The sequence below is a fragment of the Suncus etruscus genome, chromosome X (genome assembly GCF_024139225.1).
Source record: "Suncus etruscus isolate mSunEtr1 chromosome X, mSunEtr1.pri.cur, whole genome shotgun sequence".
In the NCBI taxonomy this organism is placed as follows: Eukaryota; Metazoa; Chordata; class Mammalia; order Eulipotyphla; family Soricidae; genus Suncus; species Suncus etruscus.
Window position 1 is genome coordinate 78,117,986 of NC_064868.1, and position 23,755 is coordinate 78,141,740.

Below are 23,755 nucleotides of genomic sequence, written 5' to 3' on the forward strand. Positions count from 1 at the left end.
AATTTAAGTTCTTAGGTTGGTAGGTAGTGAGAGAAGAGTGAGGCAGCAAGCCCTGAACTTTCAAAAATATCTGAATATAATAATCATAACTAGAGCTGAACAGGAGGCTACAGAAATCCATCTGACACCACCAATTTAAACACTGCTAGACAAACCAAATGCCATGAGAACATGGGTGGAAGGTAACACCACGGTTAAATCAGAGACAACAGTAAGAATTAGAGAACTAGAAAAAACGCTACAGTCCTTTGTCCTGTAATTACCAGCTCCCTTTGATGAGGGGAATTAGGACAAATGAGCAAGGAGCCTTGGATCCACCATAAGAGAAATAAAAACATTTAATGAATGTTGTGCTTCTTTAAGGCACCTGAGATCAAAGGCATGCCCAACCAAACATAAATCTTCAATGTTTTGATAAAATAAAAGTGTGAGAATCAAGGGAATAAATCCATTCACTCATTCATTTGTTCTCATAATTATAAGAAGGCAGTGTAGACCGTAATTCACGTTCTGCTGAAGGGCGTTTTTTCAGCCACAGAGGTTTTCTGCATAACTCTTTTTTTGAGAGAAGCTGGATTGTCAAGGAAAATGTTTTACTGAACTCTTTCCCTGGGCTTCTACACAGGAGCAGTGACTTAGCCACTTGAGCCACATAGCAATTAAGCAAGTGAGATGAAGTTACAATTATCTACTATCATCAAAATAATCTCACCAGACAGATGTTACCTACAGTCTATAGATACAGATATCGGGCTTCAGAGATGTAGAGTGAGTTAAAGTCAAGCAATTGCATAATGGAGCCATGATCAGCACAGAGAATGGCTAATACTGGAACACATCATTTATGTAACTCTGAGTCTTCATTAGAAAAGAAATAAAAAAGCAATGCCATCATTTGAAGGTTCCAGTGTCCTGACTTATTCTTTTTTTTTATTTTTTTTGGTTTTTGGGCCATACCCGGCGTTGCTCAGGGGTTACTCCTGGCTGTCTTCTCAGAAATAGCTCCTGGCAGGCACGGGGGACTATATGGGACACCGGGATTCAAACAAATCACCTTTGGTCCTGGATCGGCTGCTTGCAAGGCAAACACCACTGTGCTATCTCTCCGGGCCCGTCCTGACTTATTCTAACATATAGTGCTACACCTTAAAAATTCTACAATATGTTTCTGTTATAGTTTACATGGAACACTTTATCTGTTAGGACTCAAAGTTTCTATAGAAAAGAAAAATGCAATATAACCCTTGTTTGGGGTGCAAGACCAATTTTTATTAAAAAAATTAACTTTCATGATACAAATTGACTTACAAAGTTATTCATCATTTCATTTCAAGCATACACCAAGTTCACCACCAATATAACTTCCCTTAACCAAGTGTTTGCAGATCAAGTGTCATCCCTATCCCAACCTGCCTCCTAGACTCTCTATTTTATGTCCTTTGTTTTTTTAACAAAGCTAATTAGATTTTTTCTTTTTCCCTTTTTATTTAAACACTGTGATTGTAAAGTTGTTCATAATTGAGTTTCAGTCTTGCAATACACACCTGAATCCAATCATAATCACTACCATTAAGTTTGTACCTAATACTTTACTTTTTTTAGATATATTGTCCTCGGATAAAGGACATATCAGATATTAAACTGATAAGAGATACTACACTTGATCTTAGCCAAAAGGCCGAGAAGCGATCACTTTACTTTTTTTTCATTGAAAGGTTAGAGTATTCAACAACTTTAAGACAAAGTTCCCTCATTTGTTACTCCCTACTTAGGGGGGGCACGCACCAGACATGGCTTTTTGCCGTCCTGGGCCAGTGCCTTCCTCCCAAAGAATTATTTGCCAAAAGGCCCGCTTAGCAAAGTCAATCATTTGACCCTTTGTGTGGATCATTGGCAGTAATTTCAACATGGCTGTAACATTACATTTTCTCTTTATTTGGACACTATAGAAATCCAGCCTCAGCTTTCCTACAGACAAAGAAATGTCAGTACCAAAACCCCGCCAAAAGTTCCCTGCTGGCTAGTTCGTATAACCTGGCTCCAGCAGCTTGTTTTTCTGAGTCTAGCTCTATGATGGTAAACAATTATTTCCATCCCCCCTAAAATCTATTTTCCAGCTACTACATAAACATCATAAATATCTCTGTCTCTCTCCTCCTGGTTTCTTGAAAAACCTGCTTTTTGCTAAACCAAAAACATCTCTAGCTCAGGTTTCACTACCCTCCAGCAGAGTTCTTTCTCACCTGACGAATGATCTTTTAATATGTAAATTTAAGGCCTTGTTCCCCATTGTACTGCTCTCCTGCTCTTTGAGGATACCTTGCATACCTGAGTTTGTGCTTATAAATGTCATCAGCTGAAAAGTAAATTTGTCTCTCGTCCCTTGGACAAGGGTCCCCATACAATGCATTTTGTGTGGTCTCATTTATTTCATTTTCATATTTCATATTCGTCCACTCATGATCCTGCTTCTCTCCCTGTGAAAGGTTCCCGGACCCCACGAAGGTTCTGCTTAGCAACGCAACACCTCTGCAGCACTCGTTTTCCAGTGATTTATAAAATAGTTGAAAAGTAAACTTGATTGTCTGGGATAACAATTAACTATTTTTTAAAGTACCATGATTTACAAAGTAGTTGAGATTTAGACATACAATGTTCCAGCATTTATTCCACCACCAGTGTCAACTTCCCCCTACCAATGTTTCTAAACTCCATCCCTCCCTCCCACCCACCTCCAGCCTGCCATCTTAACAAGCACTTTTTAACTTTGGTTGTTCAGGTTTAGGTTTCATAATTTCAGTGTTGTTGACTCTGTAGTTTGAATATTTGGCTTTAACATTCCATAAAGAATGGATGTTGGATCTTATCAAATGCTTTCTCTGCATCTATTGATAAGATCATATGGTTCTTTATTTTTCTTTTTGTTGATATAGTGTAGTATGTTGATTGATTTACATATGTTTAACAATCCTTGCATTCCTGGAATGAATCCTACTTCGTCATGGTGTGTGACCTTCTTAATGAGGCATTGGATCCTATTTGCCAGAATTTTGTTGAGGATCTTTGCATTTGTGTTCATCAGAGATATTGGTCTGTAGTTGTCTTTTTTTGCAGCATCTCTGTCTGGTTTTGGTATCAAGGTGATGTTAGCTTTATAAAACTTATTTGGGAGTGTTCCTTAATTTTTAATTTCATGAAATAGTCTGAAGAGGATTGGTTGAAATCCCTTTTTAAAGGTTTGGAAGGTTATAAGAGTCCTAGAATTTATCCATTTCTTCCATGTTTTCATGTTTTATAGCATAGAGTTTCTCAAAGAAGTCTATGATTACCCTTTGAATCTCTGCAGTCAACTGAGGTGATCTCCCCCTTTTCATTCCTAATCCAGTGTATTAGATTTTGATCTCTCCATTTATGTCTGAGTTTTGATAGTGGTTTATAAATCTTATTTATTTTTTTAAAGAACCAACTGTCGTTTTCGTTGATATTTCTATTGTTTTTGGATTTCCACTTCATTGATTTCTCCTATTAGCTTTGTTATTTCCTTCTGCCTACCTATTTTTGGTTCCTTTGTTGACCCAGCTATACCACACCTAAGGATATACCCTAGGAACTCAAAAACGCAATGCAAGAATCCCTTTCTCAAACCTATATTCATTGCAGTACTATTTACAATAGCCAGACTGTAAGCAACCAAGATGCCTCTCAACAGATGAATGATGAATCACTAAAGAAACTGTTGTACATATACACAATGGAATATTATGCAGCCATCAGGACAGATGAAGTCAAAAATTTTCTTATACATTGATGTAATGGAATCTATTATTCTGAGTGAAATAAGTCAGAAAGAGAAAGAGACACACAGAACTGTCTCAAACATCTATGGGTTTTAAGAAAAATAAAAGACATTAAAATAATTCCCAGAGATGAAAGTCAGAAGGACGGTCTCAAGATATGAAGCTCACTACAAAGGTGGTGAATGCAGTTAGAGAATGACTATGCTGAGAACTATCATAACAATGTTAGTGATGAGTAATGTAGAAAGCCTGTCTCAAATACAGGTGAGGAGTGAAGGAGGGAGGAGATGGGGGCATTGGTGATGGAAAGGTTGCACTGGTGAAGAGAGTTGTTCTTATTATGACTGAAACCCAACTACAATCATGTATATAACCACGGTTTTAAAATATAATATTATTAAAAATAGCATCTTATAAATCTACCAATGTACCTGAGTCCACTTGACCCCTGCACCTCTCTGCTTCTCATATGTCTCCTCTCCCCACCTCCTTTTGATTTATTATCTTCTCTGCTTGATACTCAAGTATTAAGTTGGTCTTGGTATCCCACTGTTAGATAATTGCATTCTCTCATCCAGTTATTCTAAATACCACATTTAAATGATATCTTCCAGTGTCTAAGACAGAAGAGGAAGGGTAATTAACATGGCTTAAATAACTTCTGGTCATTTTAAATTTGGGAAAACAATAAAAAAATCAAGGACTATTAAAGCCACCTATAAAACAATTCCTGGGAATAACCATAGCTTTTGCCCATTAATTGCTATCACTTATACATATATACATAAGAACAAAATAAGATAATTTACATATGTGTTAAAAATGAAGTATTATGTATTATAAAATTTTCTCTCATGATCATGAAAAATTCTGAAACAAAATTGAAAGCTTTTGTAATACTCCAACACCATTCCAGAATAATTCATTTCACTACTTCCTATCTTCAGATTACAAGTCTTCTATACCTAAATTAAGTGCAGAAGATTAAGAACCCCATATTATTCCTTCGTCTTTGCAAGTTAATAGAATGCAAAGAAACAGGACACTCAAATGCAACATTTCAGCTTTAGAAGGATCTATTTTTATAGGCATAGATTTAGCCATTATTGCTGATGTGTTAGGCTGCAAGGTGCCCACAGAGCAATGAATTTAAGAAAAGGACTCTTTATCTGAATGGTGGGAGCTACGTTCTTATCTGTTTGGGTCAGAAAATAGCACCAAAGAACACAACTCAGAAAACTCAACTGGCCTCATCAAAATCCAGCTTCCATCTAAGAAAAGATCAAAGCTCTTAATCTCCACATTCATGAGACTTAACAACTATGAAAACGTCAGCCAAAGCGATTGTCAATTTATTGTGTGTTTGGTTATGATTCTCCAAGAGAAGGCCCAGTTTTAACATGAGTGTTTCTAGTTTCAGGAAGGATAAAAGGTAGATGTTAGACCTGATGAAATGTAAGGTGCTTACCCTCCATGGGGCTGCCTCAGTTCACTCTCAAGCATGTTTATGGGGCCCCAAGGCTCACCAGAAATGATCCCTAGCACATAGCTCTACAAGCCAGATGCAGCCCAAATCAAAAACAATAAAGGTTAGAAGTTCCAGGTATTCAGTAAAGAGGTTGTTCTGAACATACTTTATTTCAACTTTTTTATTAATAATTTTATTGTGACCAAAGTGTATTATAAATATTTCACAGTAATATTTTAGGTACATAGTGGCATTGAACCCAGGGCATTCTCACCACCAGTGTTGTCCTCACTCCAACTCTGTTACCAGCATGCATCCCATATCCCCATCCTTCGCTCCCCAGACTGCTAGTATAAGTAGTCTACTCTGTGTCTAGCTTGTTGTAGAATGGGTATCAATTCTGTTGTCATTGGCTTTGGATTTGGTGTTTATGACTAATCTTTTTTTTTTTTTGGTTTTTGGGCCACACCCGTTTGACGCTCAGGGGTTACTCCTGGCTATGTGCTCAGAAATCGCCCCTGGCTTGGGGGGACCATATGGGACGCCGGGGGATCGAACCGCGGTCCTTCCTTGGCTAGCACTTACAAGGCAGACACCTTACCTCCAGCGCCACCTACCCGGCCCCTGACTAATCTTTTTTTAATTTCTACTCAGTGTTCACACAACTGTTTGGTCTTGGTACCACCCATTTTCCCCCTCAATTTATAAGGCAGAACAAGAAGATTCAAGTTATGTGATTCTGTTTGAAGGGAATGAAATAGAAAAAAAATAAACAAAACAAAAACAAAAAACAAAAACAAGAAAGCAAAAAACAAAACAAAAAAATCTGGGAGGGATCCATCTAGAGGCTTATAAATAAAAATTTAAGAGAAGAAAGGGGAAAAGGAATAAAAATATGATAAAACTACAAAAATTAAGAAAAAAGGAATGACAAAGAAGAAAACAACAACAAAAACTACAGTGACAAAAAAAATAACCACCACAATACAGACAACAAAAAAGCAATAATCACAAGCCCAAATTTAAAAAATTTTGCTTCCTTTTTTCCCCTCTTTTGCATAGGCACAGTAAATATTGGGGAGATTAGAAAGGGAATTCCCTTGGCCTAAGAGATACAGGGTTTCTCTGCCCTTGAAGCATACTGTCATGGTAATAAGTACAGGCTCCATACATGCTCTTTTACCCTCCTCTCGGTCTTTTTGTGGTGTCTGGAAACTTTCTGCTCAGTCGTGATTGATAAAATCAGGCCTCTGTAACTAGAGATTTTGGTATTTGCACTGGTCATAGGATGGAGCCTAGAATAGAGTATTCCTTTATGCTTCTAGAAGTTCTGTTCCAACACTGTTGTTTTAATCAATATTCTGAAATTGGTGGCCTTGGTGTTTGCACCAATCCTAGGACAAAGCCTAGGATAGAGTCTTTCATTATGTTTCCAAACGTTGCAGTTGTCTCTGTCAGACTTCTGGAATTAGAGATCTTGGTTGTTGTACAGATTTTAGGTCAAAGCCTAGGCTAGAGTCTTCTTACTGGTCCCATGGTAAATTCTGCCGAGTCATGGTTGTCACTTTATTTCAACTTTTAAGAAGAATTGCATTCCTTATCTTGTTTATTTGAAAGATGTTTGGTTATCACAAATTGATTGTTTAATTAGAATAGATAGCAAAGAAGATCACTCAGTATCAAAAGAATGCTGAGATAACATCATGAAAAAATGTTCTCATTTCGAAAAAGTATTTTTATTTCTTGAAGCAGGGTTTTGTACATTTCTTTGTGTAGGTCCTTAATATATTTAGTTAAGTTGACTGCAAGATATTCGAGTTAGTGGGGATCTAATGTGAATGGAATTGTTTTTATGTCAGTTTTTTCTCTATCATTATTGTTGTATAAGAATGCCATTGATTTTTGCATGATAATTTCGTAGACTGCCACTTTGCTATAGGAATTTATTGTTTCTAGAAGCTTTATGGTAGAGTCTTTAGGGCTTTCTAAATATAGTATGTCATTTGCAAACAGTGAGAGCTTGACTTCTTCCATTCCTATCAGGTTGCCCTTGAATTCTTCTTTTGCCTAATCACTATGGCAAGTACTTCCAGCACTATTTTGAATAGGAGTGGTGAGAGAGGGCAGCTTTGTCTTGTACCAGATTTTAGAAGAAAGGCTTTTAGTTTATCTCCATGGAGAATAATATTTGCCATTGGCTTGTGGTAGATCGCCTTGACTATATTGAGACTATATTCCTTCCTTTCTCATCTTGGTGAGAGTTTGTATTAAGAATGGGAGTTGCAACTTATAAAATGCTGTCTCTGTATCTATTGATATGATATATGGTTTTCATTTTTCTTTTTTTTTGATTGGCACATTATGTTGATTGATTTACGTATGTTTTAAACATCCAGTGTTGGGGACTGACTTGTTTGAGGCCATTTTGCTGTTCTTTCTGCCATATTCCAGCTTTTCACCTAAAAGCTATTTTGCAGTCTTGCTGTAAGTTTTTGAGCTATAGAGAAAGGAATGTGCAACTGTAGATATAATTAACTCTAGCCCGGAGGAGAGCAACACTGTCCGGTACCGTTATCAGAAACTAGGCCTCACTCCTTAAGACCACATTTCGGAGTGAACTAGGCTATTATCAATAAGTGTATGCTACATTGTCTGTTCAAGATCACTGAGGCAGGCACATCTCGCACCACCTCCTGATAGTTAAGCAATTAGGAATGCAGCTAGAAGGTCACAAGATGTTTCCATGGATACTGCAAGAAGTATTGCCCACTTGCCTTATTTGGAATAATGAAGTAATTTTCATGCCAAAAGTGTGATTGACATCACCCTTGTACTGCCCCCTTCTCCTTCTCTATAAAAGAAGGAGCTGTAGCCAAATAAAGTTGCCCTTGAGCAGTGAGACATTGCCTTGGGTCTTTATTATTAACCTCTCTCAGATTTTTTACAGTGTGGTTGTGCTTCTACCCAGCAAAATAGGAGTGCGGTTGTCTGAGAAGTCTTCCCAGCTAATTCCTGCTGGCCGGGCCCCCCTGGGGGGCTTCAGGACCCCGCATTTTGGCGCCCAATGCGGGGCTCGAAGACCACCGCCACACTCCGAACGACTACGGGTCGGCGAGTCCGGAGCTGTTTCGTAAATCGCAGGATATACCCCATCCGGGTAGGCGTTGAAACGAGTTAGCCTTAATCAAATATTTAAACTGCAGTTTTTTCAGTCGTTCTGATCACCGCCCCTGATTGGCTCTTGGGGCTTCGCCCGTTGGCTTCACTTCCATGGGTGTTTTCATTGAGTACTGAACTTAAATTCATTAAATATATACAGTCTGAGTTGAAAGCCAGACATGTAGAGGTTACCAAAAAAGAATATTTGTAATTTTCTTATGTTTATTCATAATGTATGTCATTGGTTTATTATTACCTGTCCAGAAATTGTTGCGTCCACTTGGGACAAAGTAGGACATGAAATGAGTGATTATTTTGTAAATAATGATGATTCACAGAAGGAAAAAATTATGTTCCAATATTGGAGCCTGTTAAGAGATATCATTGTAACTAAAAATGCCGGAACCGCCAAAGACATCATCCATGCCGTTGAATCTCATGTACAACAAGTCTCCCGTGAGTGTTCCAGGACTCCCTCTCGTTCTAATTCTGTCTCTCATCTCCCTTCTCCCTCTGAGAATACTTCCCCTTGTCCTCCCTCCACCACTGACCTTTGTCTCCAAAGTAACTAATGCTCTTAAAGATCTCTCTAATGCTTCTCATTTATATCCCTCCCTTACTTCTGTCCATGCTTCTGCTCTATGCACCCAGACCCCTACAGAAGAGGCCGCTGCACCCTCTGTGCAAAATCCTAAACAGCCCTTCACTTCCCTAGCTTCAGCTCCGTCCCTGTTTCACCAAAACCTTTACTCCCCTCACCACCCTCCCCTCCTTAGCCAGCAATTGCAACAATACAAAGCCTTTAATTGGAAAAGCCTCAAAGAGCCGTTTCAAGCCGTAACCTCCTATGGCCCCCAAGCCCCTTACACGCTCTCCTGCTTAGAATCTAAAAGCTGAACTCTTTGTCTCTTGGGAAGTTAACTTTTTTTTCCGCTGCAAAGCCCTTGCAGATAGGCAGGAATCCTGATCTCTAAGCTCTTATAGCTGGCCTCGCCTCTTTTCATAACTGTTGCTGCTTTCTCCCTCCCCCCCCCTTTTCTAAAGGTACAGCACACACTTTCCAGGTCCCAGCTTGCCAACATGGCTCTTGCTGCCCTCCGTGCCTGGAAGTCGCTCCCCAAAGCCAGCATTCCAGCAGCTCCCCCACACCGGCAACAACCAATCCTCAGCCTCCTTCAGCCTCTTTCCTGCCAGCCTTGGAGAACAGCCAGCTCAGACCCTGCCACTCCCACTTTAAGCCTTCCAATTCACCTTGAAATACCCAATCTTTGTTATTCAAAAGAAATCTGAAAAGTGGCATCTCTTGCATATTCTCAAATCAATTAATAAAACCATGATCCCCATGGTGCTTTTGCAACCCAGACTCCCCTCTTCGGTTGCCATTCCCTCTAATTCCAATAAATTAGTAATTAATCTTAAAAGATTGCTTTTTTTATATATATCATTACACCCTGCTAACTGTAAATAATTTGCCTCTAACCTTCCTGCTGTTAACTGTGCTAGCCCCTCCCCAAGTTATCAGTGAAAAACTCTGCTTCACCTTGTCAGCCCTACACTTCGTCAAATATGTGTTATTAGGTTTAGTGCATTAAGTAGTGTAAAGTAATTATTAAAACATTAAAAAGCAACAGGAAGATAAGGGCAATAAACTTTTTTTTTTTCATGCCTCTCAGAAAATTTTAAAGCAAGGTCATAATTCTGTCATTTTACAGATAACAAAATGTTGGTAAAAGAAAAACTTCTTTGTGTTTTAAAATCCAAACGAACACAAAAGTGTTAAATTTAAGTCTTATATTTCTATTAAAAGTTTTATTTTAATTTTTAAAGTATTTACAAAATTATGTGAAAAATAATGTAGTTAGCCTTTTTAAACAATATAGTTAATTTAATGCACAGTAAACACCTAAGTGTGCTTTATAATACCCTTAGTTTTAACTTTGTGCTACAGCAATGGTTGTTCTTTATTTCTGCATTGAAAGAACTATTATTTTAAGTGCATTCAAAATATCAGCACATTATATAAATCTGTATATTTGTGTCGCAGTGAAAAAATAATATTAATAAAAATATATTATATATAATTTTATAAGTAATATATAAAAGTAACTAAACCTTATAAGCAAATTAACTAGTATTAAATATAATTTTAGTCTTAAGTTCTAGGTGTGTAAATGCATCAGATGTCTTTAACTATATTTTATAATAATCTAAGCATTTAGTTAATTTAGTATATAATATTTTTTACAAATTATTCACTTAAAGTCTTCATAGTAAAAACAGTTGTTTGTATTTTTAAAATCAGTTTTTATACCTTTAATAATCATAGTTCATGCTATTGTGTTTAATCATAAAAATTTTAACACTTTATTGCAGCTGTCTTACTGTTCTACTGCAAAACCAATTTAAATAAAACCTATTCATTTACAGCAAATGATTTCATACTTCAGAGTGAAGACTCCTTCTACAGTGCTCATTAACCATTTTACTTAATGTTTTAAACTTCAAATTAAAATTGTTTTAAAAATGTTTTGTGTTAAATCTAAACCTTAAAATTTATTTTCAGCAAAGTTCCACTCCATCTACATTAAGTACTTCTCAAAACTAAAAAAGTTTTTCTACAAAATTTTTTTTTCTCTTCTTCTCACAAACATGTTAGCTAAATATTTAAAAGCGCTTGTCAATTTTTTATAAATAAGTCTTAAATCAATCCTTTTGTCTGTTTATGTGTCTGTTGTGATGAATGAAAGTGGCCACAAGTGTAAAATGTTGTGTTTAGTGTTGTTTTGTTTTGTCTGTTTATTTGTTATCTCTACATTTTATAATAATACAATTTTTAAAGCCTTATCCATTTTTTAAATTTCAATTAATTTTTTCAACCTGGTTCAGTCTGGTCAGTTCACAAACTGGCATCTTACAATTAAAAATCATGTGTTAAAAATTATGTATTAAGCTAGCTTTGTCCTTCTAAGAACATGGCAGAAAGTGTGAGGGATGGCAAACCCCAGATTTCTCAATGGCCATCGGGGATAACTTTTCCCTGGAGAATTTCTGGACTTTGCAGTCACCTGGCTTTCCTGCTATGTGTAAGTTCAAGCCTATAGAATATGTATTTATGGCTAAAAAATAGCATCCAGCTTTAACATAATAACTAGAAGTTTAAGAAAAATCCTTTATATTCAGTTTAAAAAATTTTTTTAATTAGCAATTGTTAATTATAAATTTTCTTTTATGCCAAAGTCTAACAGAGGTCAAATAGCATTCCCGTGGTATTCAAAAATAACTAGTGTAATGTAAATTGCTAATGTTTTCTGCAAATTCTTAATTTTTATATGAAGTAACCATTTTGCCTTCTGCCAAGCTGTTTTCTTATAAACCTCCTGCTAGACGCCATTCCTGCAAACCTGTTTCTAACTGACTCCACCTTTGACAATGCTGAATTAGACACTCTGCCTAGCTGCCTTGGATGCCCACCGATGCCACCAACAACCTCCATCCTCTCTACCTCCATCCCTTGGCCGGTCTTGCAAGTCGACCTTTGTGCCCTAACCATGGGTGCAAGCCTATACTGGGGCACCTCCAATTTCCGCCTGCCTCAACCTCGTGCTGTTGACCCCGATGACTATTACTCCCCTGCTAGCGGTGGCTGCAACTCTGTTATTCGCCGTGATGTACTACGCCACCCCTTCACCACCTTCTACGTCTGCCCTAGTCACCACCGGCCCCGTTCCAGCGACTATAAGTGTGGCGCTCATAACCAACACTTTTGCGCCTCCTGGGGCTGTGAAACCACCGGAACTGCTTATTGGAAACCCTCTTCCTCCTGGGACTTCATCACCGTTTCACGCCCCCCAACTCCTCCTTTTCTGAAATGTGATGCATCCTCTGCTACCCGTGGTTGGTGTAACCCCCTCATCATCGAATTTACTGCTGCTGGACGTCAGCATCACTGGACTCAACCCGTACAATGGGGACTCAGACTTTACGTTAGGCGTACCGACCCTGGACTTCTTTTTTCCCTCCGTTTACTTAAACAGTTGCCGAATTCTCACCCCCTCGCCGTTGGTCCTAACACCTTTCTTCATCCTCATTCAGGTCCATCACACATGCCTTCTCCTCCTTATCCTCTTCCATCTGCCTCTCCTTCTCTCAGACAGCTCACTATGCCTTCAGGTCCTTCTCCGTCCTCTCAGGTTATTCTCAATCTCATAAATGCTTCTGCTCTTGCCCTTACAAATCCTGCCTATGAAAGATGTTAGCTTTGTTTTTCTCCTCAACCTCCTTTCTATGAAGGTGTTGCAGTGTTTGGCAACCTTTCCTCTACCTCCAACCCCTCTGACCTCCGTTGGAACACACAACCTCAACATGGCATTACAGTCGGTCAAGTCGTAGGCTCTGGCCTCTGCATTAAGCCTAACGACTCCCTGCTTCCTAGCCAATTACTTGACGTGTGCAACGAAACTATTAACATCTACAATTCTTCCTCCTCACAACCCTATCTGTTAGCTCCCAATGGTACTTATTTTGCCTGTGCTTCTGGTCTTACTCCTTTTGTCATTCGTTCTTCTTTCCTCCTTTCACATGATTACTGTATTCTCGTTATTCTCATTCCAAAAATCACCATTCACTCAGAACATATCTTTCCCTCTCCTGCCGCCTCACCCTATTCCTATTCTTCTCAATCCCTTTCTCGACAATGCCGTGAGCCCTTCACCTCCATTACACTTGCAGTGCTCCTTGCTGTTGGCGCTACTGGCGCTGGCACTGGTATCTACTCTCTTGTATCCTCTCAATCCAATTTCCGCACTCTTACTCAAGCAGTGGAACAAGACATTAATGAAATCAAAACTAGTCTGCAATTTCTCACAGATACTATTAGTTCCCTTGCTGATGTTGTTCTCCAAAATCGTCGTGCTCTATATTTTGCCCTTATGTAGAGGGGGGAGTCTGTGTAGCCCTTAAGGAACAATGTTGTATTTTCAAAGATAAACCTGGATTAGTTAGGAATAGCGTTCAACACATTGGTGACGGTATAAAAGATTTTGAAAAACATTTCGATGAAGAACAAGGCTGGTACCAGGGCTGGTTTTTCTCTTCTCCTTGGTTCCACACAATCTTGTCCACCGTTGTGGGCCCTCTTATTAGCCTCATGCTGCTCTTTTCTCTTGGCCCATGGATTTTCCGCAAAATCACTGCCTTTATTAAGAACCAGGTAGATGAACAGACAAAAACCTCTATTCAGGTTAACTACCAGCGTCTAACCCCGCGTGACTCCTGTGAAAACTTGGCTTTAGTCACCAAGCCGCCTTTCCAGCCACTAAGTTTCCAGGAGATAGAGCGCATAGCTAACAAGCGGAGCTCGCTCCGGCACTTGTGCTCTTGGCTGTGGAGACACCTACGACGGGATTAGCAAGGTCCCAGTTAGGGCACGGCCCAAAAAGGCTACAGCGCATAATTCGGATCCCTGTGCACACCCACGGCGTTTGTAGCCACCTTTTAATTGCGGCTTTGGCCGTGTCCGACCTGGTCAAACCTTGTATGCCTAAGACACGGTTCTTCCACCCGCTCACGACTTTCCTTCTTTTATTAGAAGAGAAAGGGGGAGATGTTGGGGACTGACTTGTTTGAGGCCATTTTGCTGTTCTTTCTGCCATATTCCAGCTTTTCACCTAAAAGCTATTTTGCAGTCTTGCTGTAAGTTTTTGAGCTATAGAGAAAGGAATGTGCAACTGTAGATATAATTAACTCTAGCCCGGAGGAGAGCAACACTGTCCGGTACCGTTATCAGAAACTAGGCCTCACTCCTTAAGACCACATTTCGGAGTGAACTAGGCTATTATCAATAAGTGTATGCTACATTGTCTGTTCAAGATCACTGAGGCAGGCACATCTCGCACCACCTCCTGATAGTTAAGCAATTAGGAATGCAGCTAGAAGGTCACAAGATGTTTCCATGGATACTGCAAGAAGTATTGCCCACTTGCCTTATTTGGAATAATGAAGTAATTTTCATGCCAAAAGTGTGATTGACATCACCCTTGTACTGCCCCCTTCTCCTTCTCTATAAAAGAAGGAGCTGTAGCCAAATAAAGTTGCCCTTGAGCAGTGAGACATTGCCTTGGGTCTTTATTATTAACCTCTCTCAGATTTTTTACAGTGTGGTTGTGCTTCTACCCAGCAAAATAGGAGTGCGGTTGTCTGAGAAGTCTTCCCAGCTAATTCCTGCTGGCCGGGCCCCCCTGGGGGGCTTCAGGACCCCGCAATCCAGGCATTGCTGGAATAAATTCTACTTGGTCATGCGGTATGACCATATTGATGAAGTATTAGATCCTATTTGCCAGAATTTTGTTGAGGATTTTTGCATTTGTGTTTATCGGGGTTATTGTTCTGTAGTTGTCTTTTCTGCAGCACCTCTGTCTGGTTTTGGTATTAAGGTGATTTTAGCTTCATAAAAACCCTTTGGGAATGTTCCTAATTTTTCAATTTTATAAAAGAGCCTGAAGAGGACTGGTAGAAGTTTATCTTAAAAGGCTTGAAAGAATTCATTAGTAAATTCATCTGGGCATGGGATTTTGTTTTTGGGAAGACTCTTGATGAGCATTTTAGTTTCCTCAGTAGTGATGGGTCTGTTTTGGTGATAGGTCTATCTTGGTTTAATCATGGAAGGTTATGAGTCCAAGAATTTATCCATTTCTTCCAGGTTTTCATGTTTTGTGGTATAGAGTTTCTCAAAGTAGTCTCTGATTACCCTTTGAATCTCTGCAGTATCTGTGGTGATCTCCCCATTTTCATTACTAATCTGGTTTATTAGATTTGTCTCTCCATTTGTTTTTGAGTTTTTCTAGTGATTTATCAATCTTGTTTATTTTTTTCAAAGAATAAACTTTTGCTTTCGTTGATCGTTTGGATTGTTTTCAGATTTTTGCTTTATTGATTTCTGTTCTTTGCTTTGTTATTTGTTCTACCTACCTATTTTTGTTTCCTTTTGTTTATTATTTTCTAATTTTAAACGCTGTGTCATTAAGATTTTTATATAGGACACTTCTTCCTGTCTGATGTGTGCTTGCAGGGCAAAAAATGTTCCCCTTAATAATGCTTTTGCTGTGTCCCATAAATTCTGACAACTTGTATTTTCATTGTCATATGTTTCCAGTAATGTTTTGATTTCCTTTTTATTGTATCTCTGACCCACAGGTTATTCATTAGTGAGCTGTTTATTTTCTAGGTGTTAACATTTTTCTTCTGTGTTTCTTTGTCGTTCACTTTTAATTTCAGTTCCTTGTGATCAGTAATGGTAGTCTGTACAATTTCTATCCTCTTGACTTTTTGGAAATATGGTTTATGGGCCAGCATGTGGTCTATCCTGAAGAATGACCCATGTGCATTGGAGAAGGATGTGTAACTATTTTTCTGTGGAATGGAGTGCCATATATATACACTAGTCCAGTTTTTTCCATTTCACTTTTTATAGCTAATATATTCATTTTAGGCTTCAACCAGGTTGACATATAAATGGTGTCAGTCCATCATTGTGTACAAATATGTTTAGGAGTCTGATTTATTTTTGTTGTACATATTCTTTGATTAGTATGAAATGACCATATTTGTCCCTTATAACTTTTCTGAGTCTAAAGATTGTTTCTTCTGATATTAATATGGCCACTCCAACTTTTTGTGGGTGTGGGTTGCTTGGATGATTTTCTGCCAGCCTTTGATTTTGAGTCTATGCTTTTTCCGATTATTCAGATATGTTTCTTCTAGGCAGAAAAACATTGAATTCAGCTTTTGTTTTCCATTTTCCACTCTGTGTCTCTTAGCAAGTGCATTTAGTCCATTGACATTGAGAGATAATTGTCATGGGATTTAGTGTCATCTTTGTGTAGAAGTTTGTTGTGTCTGTTAGTCTGTCTTGTCTTAAAGAAGGCATTTTAGCTTTCCTTTTAGAACTGGTTTTGAGTCTGTAAAGTTTCTGAGCTGTTTATCTGTGAAGCCATGTATACTTTCTTCAAACCTGAAATTGAGTCTGGCTGAGTGTAGTATTCTAGGCATAGCATTCATTTAGTTGAGTTTTGTCACTATATCCCACTACTGCCTTCTGGCCTTAAGGGTTTCTTGTAACAGGTCTGCTGTAAATCTTAAGGATGCTCCTTTTAATGTAATTTCCATTTTTGATCTTGCTGCTTTCAATGTTCTATCCCTATCTGTGGGATTCGTTGTTGTGAATAGGATGTGTCTTAGGGTGCTTTTCTTTGTGTCTCTTTTTAGCTGGTACTCTAGGTGTGCAGGATTGGTTGCATGTAGTATTTAGGTCTGGAAATTTCTCTGTAATTATGTCATTGACTGTTGATTATTCCTGGGGATTTTTTCCTGGGTTTCTGAAACTCCAATGAGTCCTATGTTGTTTCTATTGAATATAACAAACACTTCTATTTTCACCTGTTCACATTCTTTGAGTATTTTTCCATTGTTTGAGAATTTGCTTTGTTTTTTTCACAATCTCTACTGTTGTATAAAGTTGTTATGCATCTCATCTTTTAGCTCACTGATTCTGTCCTCAGCTGCTGTTACTCTATTGGAGAGGCTTTCCATTGAGTTTTCCATTTCATCTACAAAGTTATTCTGTCCCATTATTTCAATTTACAGTTTTCTGATTTTTATCTTTGTGGTCTGTTCAGATTGATCCATGCTTTTTTTTTGAGGTCTATGAACAACCTCCATATTTCTATTATAAACTCCTTATCTGAGAGGTTAATTAGGTGATTTGGGGGGGGGTCTTCAGAGTTGCCATCTTCATTCTCTATACATGCTGCTGTCCTGTGTAGTTTCCCCCTTGCCAGGCTTGTAGTGTCATTCTTACTATGTGTTGTGATGGGGTTCATGTTCTAGAAGATGTGTGTGGCCATGACGCAAAGCAAAGCAGCCCCACTTTTCTGAGCAAGCCTACCTGTGTGCTGGGCACTTAAGAGCTTTTATTGCTGGGGTTTACTTTGGCTGTCGCACACTGGGAATCAGGAAGCCAGGCACACATGCTGCTCTTTACAGAGTCTTCTTTAGCCCAAACACAGACAGGAGTCAGCCCCCACCATTGTGGGCAGAGACAAGCCTACCTGTGTGCTGGATGCTTGAGAGCATTTTTTGATGTGCTCTTTTTTTCTCAGTCTTAATTTTTGTTCACATTTTAATTCATGGTATTTTTTTGGATTTGGTTTATAACTGGAAGCAACATCAAGGCAGGACACAAAGAGTTTGGAAATTCATAAAACAGATTAAAAGTATTAATGAAAGCTTTTTTTATCCTAAGCACTATCATTCAGGGTGCAGTCAGCTATAGATTTTTCAAAGCTTTGAAAATATTCAGTGGCTTGACATTGCACCAATCTATTCACTGATATCTAAAGTGTTAAATGTACTTTGTGCAATTTTCCAAGGATAAAGGATAATTGTTGAAAGGTTTCAGCCATTAATTTCTGCAATCCCACACTTCTGGAGTGCTGAGTTTTATTGTCATCCATGTACGTTCATATAAGGCAGTGCTTCTCAAATAGTGGGGTGCCCCCTGGGTGGGGCGAGAGGCTCGGTAAAGGGGGCCATGTTTGACCTCGGCAAACACTGTCATAACAAGCTAAGCCCTGTGTTTTTGTCTCTGTATATCTCTGGAGCTGAGAGTTGCTGTGTCCTGCTTCAAACCCCGCTTCGAAAAAATATGCATTGCAAAACGTGCTTATTGTAGCTATTGATCCAGACATCACATCTGATTAAAAAATCAGCTCAAATTATTTTATATATTTTTGTTTTGCAGGTTAAGGTTTTTTTAAATAAAGATACGATTTATAGTTGCATGGAGGGGAGCGAAAAATGTTTTCTTCTTCCTAGGGGGGCATGGCAGAAAATAATTGAGAAGCACTGATATAAGGTATATTTTTGCACATAGCTATATCCATTCAACTATAAGTCTTTGGGGGGGCTACACCTGGTGTCTCTCAGGAGTTATTCCTGGTTATGTTCTCAGAAATCGCTGCTGGCTTGGGGGACCATATGGGACTCTGGGAGATGAAACTGCGGTTCGTCCTAGGTTAGTGCATGCAAGGCAGATGCCCTACCACTTGCACCACCACTCCGGCCCCATCTATGATTCTGAAACCCTAAATATGAGTTTTATTCCATTTTATCGCATGTATAAGTAACTGATAATCTATCCATCATTCAATTTAACTATAAATGAGTTAGGCAAAAATATACTAAATACTAAAATCCTTCTTGACTGGGATATAGATTCTTATGGGAATCCTAAACGTACCAAAAGGTGGTATCTAGAAAGTGTTATGTTGACCTAATGGCAAACTAGGTGCCATCTGTGTGTTTAAAATCCACTGGTCTTCCATTTCTTGCAATCTTGGGGCAGTAGATACTCAGTGTGTGGCTCAGAATCCAGCACACAGTAAATAGTCAGCCATTTTATGAGGTGTGAAACTTGGTTCTGGAATGCCAACAATCAAATTTTCTCAGAATGCTTTCTGAATTGGTAAATTCTCTTACTATGGAGGTATTATGCATCAGTCCCTAACTAGATTTCATCATTAACCTATCTACCCTGACATCTCAGATAAGACCTCTCCTATAAGATTTTGGACTCTGCCATCAGTAGAATCATCTATCACCAGGGGAACATTTTTGAAAAAAAATACAGACATTAATATAAAAGCATACAAAAAGGAATCTTGAAGAATTCCACATAAGATTTTTCCAAGAAAGTCTTTATCCCACTCAATTACATACATTTATTTTCATTTTTATAAAACCAGATGTGCCTAGAAAAACTGTACATGGCTCTGTCCCTTAATTTACTGTATTATTTTCACTACTTTTCACATAATATTTGATCACCAAAGAAGGTAGATTATATCCTTCATCAAATCTACTCCCCTAAGCCCAATGTATAACATAAATTAGTTGGAGAAAAATTTTAAATGATTCCTATTTTCATACTGCTTTCTATATGCAAATAAATACATTAATAATTAACAACTCAAAATATGGTTGTGTTCTACCAATAACTATTTTAAAGAAAACATATATAAGCAAACATTCCTAAAGAAAACATATGAGATAAAATACATGTGAATAATTATATATAAAATGGAAGAGGAAGGAAAACATGGTTAGAAAAGTTAAATGCTGGATCTCTATGGTTCTATTTGTAGATTGTATCAATGAATGAATTATTGTATTAGTTTTTGCAGGATGTCACTTTTGGAGGAGTTGATGCCTTTTGTATGATATCTTTTAACTGCAGGTGATTTCACAATTATGACTAAATAAAACTGTCTAAAATTAATCAACAATAGCAGAACAATTTTAAATTTTTCTTTTAAAGTCTTGCACACAGAGGAAAAAAAGACAAATTTTAGCTGAAAATGTATTGAATTTATCTACTGATAAGAAAAATAGAGATAAGACAGATTAATCAAATAATTTTCAGTAAGGAGAATGAAAAACAACTAAAAACACAGTTCAGTACCTGCTAAGATAGTGATAACTACATGTATAAAATGGGTTTATCACCATATCCTTTTAAAAAAATCTTGCCTAGAAATACCAAAATGAATCTTTTTGTTATAAACCAGAAGCAAAAAGCCATGATTAAAAGTGAGATGCCTGAAGAGTGGAGAAAGATTTAAACCCAAAAGTCTGCAAACTAAATTCATAGCAATAACTTGAAACTTTTTGACAATGGCAACATAAGTATAATTACATAAACATTACTGTGAGTCTCTGGCTAGAGATATTAAGTTATGCTCCTCACAAGTGCTCTCACTAGGAAGTCGTAACTTACACTACAGCTCTGAGCTATCGTTAGTGGCAAATAATAATGAGAATTGTATTCGGTTATGAACTACACAACTGACAATGCTATTAACAAACTTGATTGAAGGCTTAACATAACTAAAACAAATGTTCTAATGAAAGAAGTAAAATACTTTGTATGAGAAGCCCAGAACTACTTAGACATTTCTGATTCTGTCTCCTTTGAATTTTGATAACAGAAAGTGAGTAACATAAGAGGTGAATAGAGGTCTCCAGTTCAACCAACAGACAATCAGTTCTGTGCTTTTCCTCTTATATTAATTAGCCAAGGCTTCCAGCTTCCTGGAGAGAGACCGAAAAAGTTGGCACTGAAGGTACTCAATAAATTGGAAAAAGTTCATGTCTTTAAATCAGTGTTACTAGAGTAGAAAGTTTGCCAGCAAAAGAATCATATGGTAAATCAGAATGGTGAGGGTTTGTGGAACTGAAGTCAGCCATTAGAACCCCAGTGAATCCAGTTTGAAAATGCATACTCAGCTCACCTGTTACAGCCAAGGAAGATGTATGCCCATTGTCCTCCATTTGACCCTCAAATCTTTCACTTACTGTTTTTAGCTTGCTCTGCTTCATTATAAGTCACCTCAAACACTTTTTGGATAAAATACAGTTAAAAGGATAAAGATTCAAATATCAGCCAATGGAACGCTGGGTTTGCTTGTTTCATTTTGAAGTCAATATCAGACTTCTAAGTATCAAGGCACTTGGTCAGCTAAAAGCAGGTATATATGTAAGGTTATGAGTTATTATTAAGTACTTGAGCATGGGAATTTTTAAGGATCTAACCAAAAATAAGTCATCAGATGCCAGTCGACATTGGTTGCTGAAGAGTGATAACTAGTTTACAGCAAAACACCTTTGCCCTTGGATCCCAAGAGATTCTTAGATTATGAGCACTGACAAGTACCAACCCTATTACCAAGCCCCTAATAGCCATAGATGTAGCTCAGGGATAGAGCATATGTTCCATATGTATGAGACCATATTGTATCCCAAGCACTGATAACTACATAAGCTAAAATATAGAAATAAAATGATGTGCATTGAACAATCTTCTCCCATTCATTACATTTGCAGAATTACTGCAATCAGTGTGGATCCCAAAATGCTCGTTATGATGCTTGCATGCTCAGCCACTATCCTAACCAAGATTTTATACTTGAGGTGTTCATGCATTGGCTCTTCAGGGGGGTTCACTGTGAATGTAAGGTTCTCATATCTTCTGTTTGTAGTGCTTTCCTGAAGTTACATTCTTATTCCCAGTGCTGATGGTTTTTTAAATTGGGGTGTGCACTTTAGTTGTGACACTCACACACTGACACAGTGGAAGAGAAAGTGCACATTTGGTTGCAATGCCAGTGGTCCCAAACAGCAGATCAGCTTGGAACCTGTAGGCAGAGACATAAATTAAACTCATGGTCTTATGCTTTCGGAGATATTTTGCCACTGAATCATGCCACTGGCTTGCTATTGTGCATCTTCTTTATCATTTCAAGTAATGTGAACTGGAAGCATGGATTATTTGAAAATTATTTCAGAGAGGACTGAGTATATTCTCCACCTTGGGTCTAATTATGGGGGAAATGGGTGGAAATGTGTTATTATGGGGTTTTTCTCTTAATGTCCTATCAATAAATACAGAACGGCAGAGAGAGTTTGGCTGAAAAATGACTGATCTGATTTATGGAGAAAGCAAAACTATCCAAAGGATTTGCTACGAACTGGGGAAAGTAAGGGATAAAGTCAAGGAGGGAAAAAAAGAACTGTGAAACAGTACATGTCAGGACCAGAGCAATAGTTCAATGGGTAAGGCACTTGCCTTGCACATGACTGATCTGAATTTTATTCCTGCCCTAGTGGTCCTCTGAAACCCTGCCAGGAGTCATCACTAAGCACAGAGACAGAAGCAAGTGCTGAGCAGTGTAGGGTGTGGCTCCCAAAACTAAAGCAAATGAAAAATATCAGTGTATGTCTATTTCCATGTAGCAATGATAGGCGATGCCTTTGTTTATGTCACCCTACACACATACACAATCCTTCCATTTTCACAACCAAAAAGGATATCACTGTGGCTAATTATCTCCATCTTATTTTCATTCTCCAATCTCCCTCATAGTGACCTTTTCCGATTAGAAAAAATAAAGGCAAGCAAGAGAATGTGTTGAGAGTCAAAATGGAGGTAAAGTGTATAATTCAACTTTCAGATAGTGTCCTTGGCTACTGGTAGTATTTTGAAATGTAGGAAAATCCAATCTGGCTCCTACAGTAGAGAAGTAGAATAAAAACAGCAAAGGTGAATAGTGAAGAAGGATCTTCTCCTGATTCCAGAAACATTTAGCTTGACCCAAGGACTCAAGCATGATATCCTCCTAAGTGAGGAAGCTAGGATATGAGGAGTAAACACAAATACAGCTTAGTTCTGTCAGTGAAAGAAAATATATAGGAAGGAACTGGGTGGGCTCATCCATAGTGGAGATCTTCTCATTGCATCTCTAGGACTCCAGAAATAAGGTTATCAAATTTTAGCAATGGGTGTTATGTGGAAACACATAACTTGAAGACCCACAAAATTGTTCCCCTAAAACACATAGTTGTATAAGCTAATGTTCTCTCAAATTTAAATTAAAATAATACAAAAACGTTACCAAGTTCAGCATATATGTGTATATTTGTATACACATGTATTCCAATTAAGTTTAAGTGTCAGATAAACAATAAATAATTTAGTCAAAATATATTCTAAATGTAGAATGGACTAAAGCTTTTCTTTACATTAAATTTAAATGCAATTGAACAACCATAGAGTATTTAAGAAACTATTGCTAGAGTACAGAGATGAAAGAGGAGGTAAGTTGTTTCCCTTGCATGCAGCCTCCCATGGTTTAATCCCTGGTATTGCACATGATATCTGAGGACCACCAAAGTTCATACTTAAGTACATAATCAGGCATAGCCCCACAAGCAAGTCATTAATTTTATGTGTGCCTCCATTTCCTAAATTATAAAATGGGGAATTAATAAATAAAAAGAATACTTATCCATCTATATAAACATTCTCTACTTTAATTCTTATTTCTTTTTTGTCAGTCTATCAGATTCACATGTTATCACTACATCCTATGTTTTGTCTCATTTTAGTTAACTCTCATGATAAATATGTCGAGTAATTTGTATCATCTCCTCTATTTAGTTCACAGGGAAACATAAGCTCTTAGAAAATCAGAAACTTGGGGCCAGCGAGGTGGCGCTAGAAGTAAGGTGTCTGCCTTGAAAGCGCTAGCCAAGGAAAGGACCACGGTTCGATCCCCCGGCGTCCCATATGGTCCCACCAAGCCAGGGGCAATTTCTGAGCGCTTATCCAGGAGAAACCCCTGAGCATCAAAAGGCTGTGGCCCGAAAAACCAAAAAAAAAAAAAAAGAAATTCAGAAATGTGCTTATAGACACACATGTATGATCAAGATTCAACTCTAC

The 23,755-nt window shown here is 38.0% G+C and overlaps 1 non-coding gene and 1 pseudogene across 1 annotated transcript; one reads left to right on the forward strand and one right to left on the reverse strand.

The window, feature by feature from the left end:
* Window positions 1-1,509: 1,509 nt before the first annotated feature.
* Window positions 1,510-1,690, reverse strand: LOC126000027 (uncharacterized; annotated as a pseudogene).
* Window positions 1,691-10,312: 8,622 nt separating this feature from the next.
* Window positions 10,313-10,442, forward strand: LOC125999712 (small nucleolar RNA SNORA22). Its single transcript, XR_007492191.1, has one exon. It is a non-coding gene; the product is annotated as a small nucleolar RNA SNORA22 (small nucleolar RNA).
* The last annotated feature ends 13,313 nt before the right edge of the window (window positions 10,443-23,755 follow it).